At 42.2% G+C, this 7,194-nt stretch overlaps 1 long non-coding RNA gene across 1 annotated transcript; it reads left to right on the forward strand.

Annotated features, from left to right (window-relative positions):
- The first annotated feature begins 3,562 nt into the window (after nucleotides 1–3,562).
- Nucleotides 3,563–4,781, forward strand: LOC113472643. Its single transcript, XR_003394868.1, has 2 exons — nucleotides 3,563–3,673; nucleotides 4,418–4,781. It is a non-coding gene; the product is annotated as an uncharacterized LOC113472643 (long non-coding RNA).
- The last annotated feature ends 2,413 nt before the right edge of the window (nucleotides 4,782–7,194 follow it).

The raw sequence follows: 7,194 nt of genomic DNA on the forward strand, positions 1-7,194 counted from the left end.
GCTTATTGGCACAGTTATTCTACTCAAGGGCTTATTGGCACAGTTATTCTACTCAAGGGCTTATTGGCACAGTTATTCTACTCAAGGGCTTATTGGCACAGTTATTCTACTCAAGGGCTTATTGGCACAGTTATTCTACTCAAGGGCTTATTGGCACAGTTATTCTACTCAAGGGCTTATTGGCACAGTTATTCTACTCAAGGGCTTATTGGCACAGTTATTCTACTCAAGGGCTTATTGGCACAGTTATTCTACTCAAGGGCTTATTGGCACAGTTATTCTACTCAAGGGCTTATTGGCACAGTTATTCTACTCAAGGGCTTATTGGCACAGTTATTCTACTCAAGGGCTTATTGGCACAGTTATTCTACTCAAGGGCTTATTGGCACAGTTATTCTACTCAAGGGCTTATTGGCACAGTTATTCTACTCAAGGGCTTATTGGCACAGTTATTCTACTCAAGGGCTTATTGGCACAGTTATTCTACTCAAGGGCTTATTGGCACAGTTATTCTACTCAAGGGCTTATTGGCACAGTTATTCTACTCAAGGGCTTATTGGCACAGTTATTCTACTCAAGGGCTTATTGGCACAGTTATTCTACTCAAGGGCTTATTGGCACAGTTATTCTACTCAAGGGCTTATTGGCACAGTTATTCTACTCAAGGGCTTATTGGCACAGTTATTCTACTCAAGGGCTTATTGGCACAGTTATTCTACTCAAGGGCTTATTGGCACAGTTATTCTACTCAAGGGCTTATTGGCACAGTTATTCTACTCAAGGGCTTATTGGCACAGTTATTCTACTCAAGGGCTTATTGGCACAGTTATTCTACTCAAGGGCTTATTGGCACAGTTATTCTACTCAAGGGCTTATTGGCACAGTTATTCTACTCAAGGGCTTATTGGCACAGTTATTCTACTCAAGGGCTTATTGGCACAGTTATTCTACTCAAGGGCTTATTGGCACAGTTATTCTACTCAAGGGCTTATTGGCACAGTTATTCTACTCAAGGGCTTATTGGCACAGTTATTCTACTCAAGGGCTTATTGGCACAGTTATTCTACTCAAGGGCTTATTGGCACAGTTATTCTACTCAAGGGCTTATTGGCACAGTTATTCTACTCAAGGGCTTATTGGCACAGTTATTCTACTCAAGGGCTTATTGGCACAGTTATTCTACTCAAGGGCTTATTGGCACAGTTATTCTACTCAAGGGCTTATTGGCACAGTTATTCTACTCAAGGGCTTATTGGCACAGTTATTCTACTCAAGGGCTTATTGGCACAGTTATTCTACTCAAGGGCTTATTGGCACAGTTATTCTACTCAAGGGCTTATTGGCACAGTTATTCTACTCAAGGGCTTATTGGCACAGTTATTCTACTCAAGGGCTTATTGGCACAGTTATTCTACTCAAGGGCTTATTGGCACAGTTATTCTACTCAAGGGCTTATTGGCACAGTTATTCTACTCAAGGGCTTATTGGCACAGTTATTCTACTCAAGGGCTTATTGGCACAGTTATTCTACTCAAGGGCTTATTGGCACAGTTATTCTACTCAAGGGCTTATTGGCACAGTTATTCTACTCAAGGGCTTATTGGCACAGTTATTCTACTCAAGGGCTTATTGGCACAGTTATTCACTTGCAAAGTGTGGGTACATTGGTGGTGTAGTGGTCAAGGCGCTCGCCTGGTAAACAGGAGGGCGTGGGTTCAATCCCAGCCGAGGTATGGAATTTTATCCTCAATATAATTTGAGAATTTGACCACAATAATAGTAGTAGCCTACTGCTGGAGTAAAGGGACTTTTCAGTCCTATACGAGCAGTATAAATAAGCACTATTATTATTATCTAGTTCCCTCTATCACACCCCTCGATTGTGGTACTGGGGCATTGAAGAGATTGGTATCCTCCGTGGAATCACAGGTATATAGGTACTCTATTATAAGATAGAATGATTATGGTTCAGCATTATAACTATCAGTGTCGGATAATTGCGGGTACCGCCAACTTACCCATGACTATCGAGCCTAATTAAAAACAAACAGAGTCACTAATTAAGTCTGATTTGAACTATCCGTTCAGGTCACACTCCAGTCACAGTCCGTTCAACGAACGGATAGAATATTCAATGAACGACCTAATATTTTACAGGCGATTAGATGTTGGCCTAGTTAACTTGGAAGGGCACGTCGGCCTTGTGAGCGCTAGGACGCGGGTTTGATTCCAGCCCGCGGCCGCTTTTATCCTAAACAGATAAGGTTCGCCTGTCTCCCCCTTCGATTTCGGGACGACAAAACCTTGGCAGTTACAGTTCCAATATCAAACCTCTTCAAAATAGAAAGTAAAAAAAATCGAGTATTGGTGGAGATGTCTTTTCTCACAATTTTTTAAAGATATCGAAAGCAAAGAGGCAAGGAAGACAGGATAGGAGAAAGCCAGCCGTTCCGAGAAACCGAGAACGAACCTATTCGTTCAGAATAAATTCCGCACCGGGTGGGAATCGAACCCGCGACCTAGCGCCTACACCACTGATTCAAAGCTTCGGTTCTTGGCTGTTCAAGAGTGTTTCAGGTGGGTTCTTTTACTCGAGTAACCGAGCGCTCCCATTGGCTGAAATCATGTCGGACAAGACTCACGTGAGTTGTCTCTCTCTCTGTCTCCTCTGTCTTTGTTCAGGGGTTCTTGTAGTTTGTTCTTTGAGAGTGGTACTTCCACTACTTCCTCTGCAAATCGAGGAGAGCTTTCTAATTTCAAGTGGAGCTCCTTTTTATTTTCCTTATCCTATAGGAAGGAAAGTAATGTAATCGGGTCAAATTTTCGATGGTCAGTTTTTAGTGCCAAAACACGTTTTGAGGTCCCTAGAGCCTAAATCCAAAGTTTCAGCCATTGGTCCGTGTGTGTGTCTGTCTGTCTGTAAACAAAATATCTCGAGAACGGTAAGAGCTAGAGACTCGAAATTTGGTATGTAGATGTCAAATGTGACAAGGATGCAACACGAAACTTTTGGTTAATATCGGTGCAACGGTTGGCGGCATTTTACCGCTTTTTGGCGGTTTTCGGTGTAATTTAACAATATCTCGGGAACGGTATAAGACTTGAAATTTGGTATGTAGTTCACAAATGTGACAAAGATGCAACACAAAACGTTTGGTTAAAATAGGTGCTACGGTTGGCGGTATTTTGACCCCTTTTTGGCGGGTTTCGACCGCTTTTTGGCGGTTTTCAGCTATACTGACTAAACAGTTAGAGATATTGTAAATGTTACAACAGAACATCCAAATAAGCACCATTCAGTAGGATAAGGAAAGTCGTGTGATGTTCACACCAGATTTTTGTGTTCGGAGTTAAGCAGATTTAGGTATTCAACTATCCAATATCATTAATATTGCTTAACTCAAGTGTTCTGCGGGGTAGAGGCCTCTGATCCAGAAAGAAAAAGAAATTAGCACTTTACCAACGTTATGACCTAAAATCTTATATTATAAAATCAAGATCCATTCACTCATTCACAGTTCACATTTCATATTCACACACTGATCGCTCTATCTCCTGAACCACAAACGAGTTCGGTCTCTCTCAACCTCTCAACTCCACCGAGGTACTCGAGCTATATCAACGTGGTGATGACAACGGCCTCTACAACTTGCTCGTTCAGAACGGTTTGCAGGTAGGCTTACCAGACGTCCGCTTTTCGGTGGACATGTCTTCCTTTTTTTACGTTTGTCCTCCGTCCGCCCGCTTTTTTTAAAATATAGCAAAATGTCCGCCTTTTTGAAGTTTCGGCCTCAAAAACCCAAATTACGTAATGTATCGTTTTCCGTTGAGAAGAGGACGTCAGGTCTCCTTTTGGTTGAAATGTCCGCCTTTTTTTTCTTAGCCAAAATGTCCTCCTTTTGAAATTTGTCTGGTAACAGTGGTAACCCTATTTGCAGGTCCGCGACCAGGCCACCGTCAACAAGATGATATTAGACAGCCTGCACCGGTGTAAGAATAAGAACCCCCCGCTCCAGCCCCAGCCCAGAAGCTGTTACTGCCCTAAGTGTGAATATTGCCGCACCTGTAATAATTGCCCCTGTTGTAACGGTTCTGACGACTACTATTCCTATGATTACGAGTGTTTGGGTTGTGTATAACAAACGGGCCCTTTTGTGTTTCATATTACAATCGGGCTTATTTGAGGAAGTCCTTTTTTTACGTTTGTCCTCCGTCCGCCCGCCTTTTTTAAAATATAGCAAAATGTCCGCCTTTTTGAAGTTTCGGCCTCAAAAACCCAAATTACGTAATGTATCGTTTTCCGTTGAGAAGAGGACGTCAGGTCTCCTTTTGGTTGAAATGTCCGCCTTTTTTTTTTAGCCAAAATGTCCTCCTTTTGAAATTTCTTGTCTGGTAACAGTGGTAACCCTATTTGCAGGTCCGCGACCAGGCCACCGTCAACAAGATGATATTAGACAGTCTGCACCGGTGTAAGAATAAGAACCCCCCGCTCCAGCCCCAGCCCAGAAGCTGTTACTGCCCTAAGTGTGAATACTGCCGCACCTGTAATAATTGCCCCTGTTGTAACGGTGCTGACGACTACTATGCCTATGATTACGAGTGTTTGGGTTGTGTATAACAAACGGGCCCTTTTGTGTTTCATATTACAATCGGGCTTATTTGAGGAAGTAAATTATGCGTGGTGATGAGCGGGACTTTTTGGGTGACGCTATGGTTGTTTTCAAATAATTAATTAATAAAAAAGTTAATAAAAATCTTAAAAAAATGTTCATGAAAGAAAATTGTCTTTTATTTTATTAGTACCTAATTACAAGTATACCTAATAAAACACCTGTTATTTGAATTATAAATAGGAATCAAGTTTCTGCACACTTAACCCCCATAGAACTAAAAAAAAAAAAAAAAAAAAAAAAAAATGCTTTTTTTTTTTCAGAGCCCTGTTTATACTGAAACAGAGGTTAAATTTGGAACACCACGGTCTCACAGACCTAAGTATGTCAGACAGTCTGACAGACCACGGTCTCACAGACCTAAGTATGTCAGACAGTCTGACAGACCACGGTCTCACAGACCTAAGTATGTCAGACAGTCTGACAGACCACGGTCTCACAGACCTAAGTATGTCAGACAGTCTGACAGACCACGGTCTCACAGACCTAAGTATGTCAGACAGTCTGACAGACCACGGTCTCACAGACCTAAGTATGTCAGACAGTCTGACAGACCACGGTCTCACAGACCTAAGTATGTCAGACAGTCTGACAGACCACGGTCTCACAGACCTAAGTATGTCAGACAGTCTGACAGACCACGGTCTCACAGACCTAAGTATGTCAGACAGTCTGAGCGTGTGTGGCGGAAAAAGCTTGGAACCTATAGGTAGGTCTTTCAGACGCTAGAAGGTCTGAGCGCTTGGAAAATACCACGACTGCCTTGTAAGCGCTAGGTCGCGTGTTTGATTCGCGCCCCGGGCGAACTTTATCCAGATAGGGTTCCTTCTCACAATCGTTGGCTTTCGAGAGCCGAACACCAAGGCAATCGACCAACATCTGGGTAATTAAACATTTAAACGTAAATTTAATGTAAAGCGAGTAAAAAATGATATAAATTATTTTATTGGTACCAATCTTATCGCCGCGCCGAATTCGGAGTAAATATACAACGAAATGGTTTACGATTAAGATTTCTCTTGAAATTTCCTAATTCCTAGATTTCCTAGTCAAAGACCCGTGCCGATTTATCGGGCAACTATCAAAGTGAAAGATCATTAAATAGTTAATAGTTAGGACCAATCTGACATCCAGAGTCAGTTTTCACCTGGCAACGGTTGAGCATTGACTGACATATCGCAGAGGTCCAAAAAAACTGATCGCGGATTTCATCTCTGCTTGTAAAAATCTTCGCTGCTTCTACAAATCGGAAAGATTTAACTTTCCTATTTCTCCCGCGTTCAGTTTCCGAAGGTTTTTTTTGTCTTCATTGCCATGAAGCTTCTCCTACTGATTTGTTTTGTATGTTCTATTTGGATAGACCGGATCAGAGGACAAGTGTTCACCACACAGGGAAATGGTAAGTAGGGTCTCAGGTAGGCGAAACACAACACTTACCATTAGGGTGCTGGGTCAACACGAGAACACCAGAAAGAAACCTAACTGAAATTTAAAAATGTTTGCAATCATCGCGAAATCGAAGAGCGGACAGGACAGGAAAAACCCAGCCGTTCCGAGAACGAACATTATCTTGTTCATCCTGCTGGGATAGGACTGGAAAGTCCCTTTACCCTCTTCCTTCTCCATCTCTGATTGTGTATTCCCCGATTCTCGATTTTCAGGAAACCCATGATCATCATCAGTTTCTAAAGGCAGCGCCTTGTCGTTGTAGCCAAATGTGTCTGTCGGTCTGTCCCTTGCTGCTTCCTTGAGTTGTTGATGGGATGAGCACTCGAACAGCCCATGTTCACCTGAATTTCTTGAAACAGTTTGCTCTAGGTCTGCCTCTGGTTCGCTTGCCGATGATTTTTCCTTCAAATATGTTTTTCAGAATACCCGTCCGCGGATATGAAAGTCATCAAGTGTTTCTGCAATGAAACCCTGTACGAGTTCCGTCTCTCTCAACCTCTCAACTCCACCGAGGTACTCGAGCTATATCAACGTGGTGATGACAACGGCCTCTACAACTTGCTCGTTCAGAAGACGATAAGACCTTGTTGTTACAACCTCTTGGAAAAACACCTACAGGTAGAAACACACTATCACGTGAGTTCACGTGACGTGAGGCCAGTGTGACTATATCACGAACGAAATTACCTACAATATTATAGAAAAACTTTGAACGACATCTTTCTAACCCCCCATAAGTTCACGTGACGTGATAGTAGTATGTCTCTACCTTCATTTTCACTCATATCTTTTGCTGTTCAACTCAGACGTTCTCGTTTTTATCATAACTACCCTGTTACATATACATAACTTGCCTAGCTTAATGCCCAATGTGTTTACATAATATGACTCGCATCCTCTCTACGACCATCATGTATGACTGACTACTGACTACATGGGAACTACACGTATGATAATATATGTGACTACCTGTAACTTACTATCTACTATTATAGGCATCCGACGGATATTTATTGTTGTTAAGGTAATTAGGTATCTTCGCTCAATGCGAAATGAGTTCCTACAACTCATATGC

This window comes from Diaphorina citri, unplaced genomic scaffold (assembly GCF_000475195.1).
Source record: "Diaphorina citri unplaced genomic scaffold, Diaci psyllid genome assembly version 1.1 scaffold6721, whole genome shotgun sequence".
In the NCBI taxonomy this organism is placed as follows: Eukaryota; Metazoa; Arthropoda; class Insecta; order Hemiptera; family Psyllidae; genus Diaphorina; species Diaphorina citri.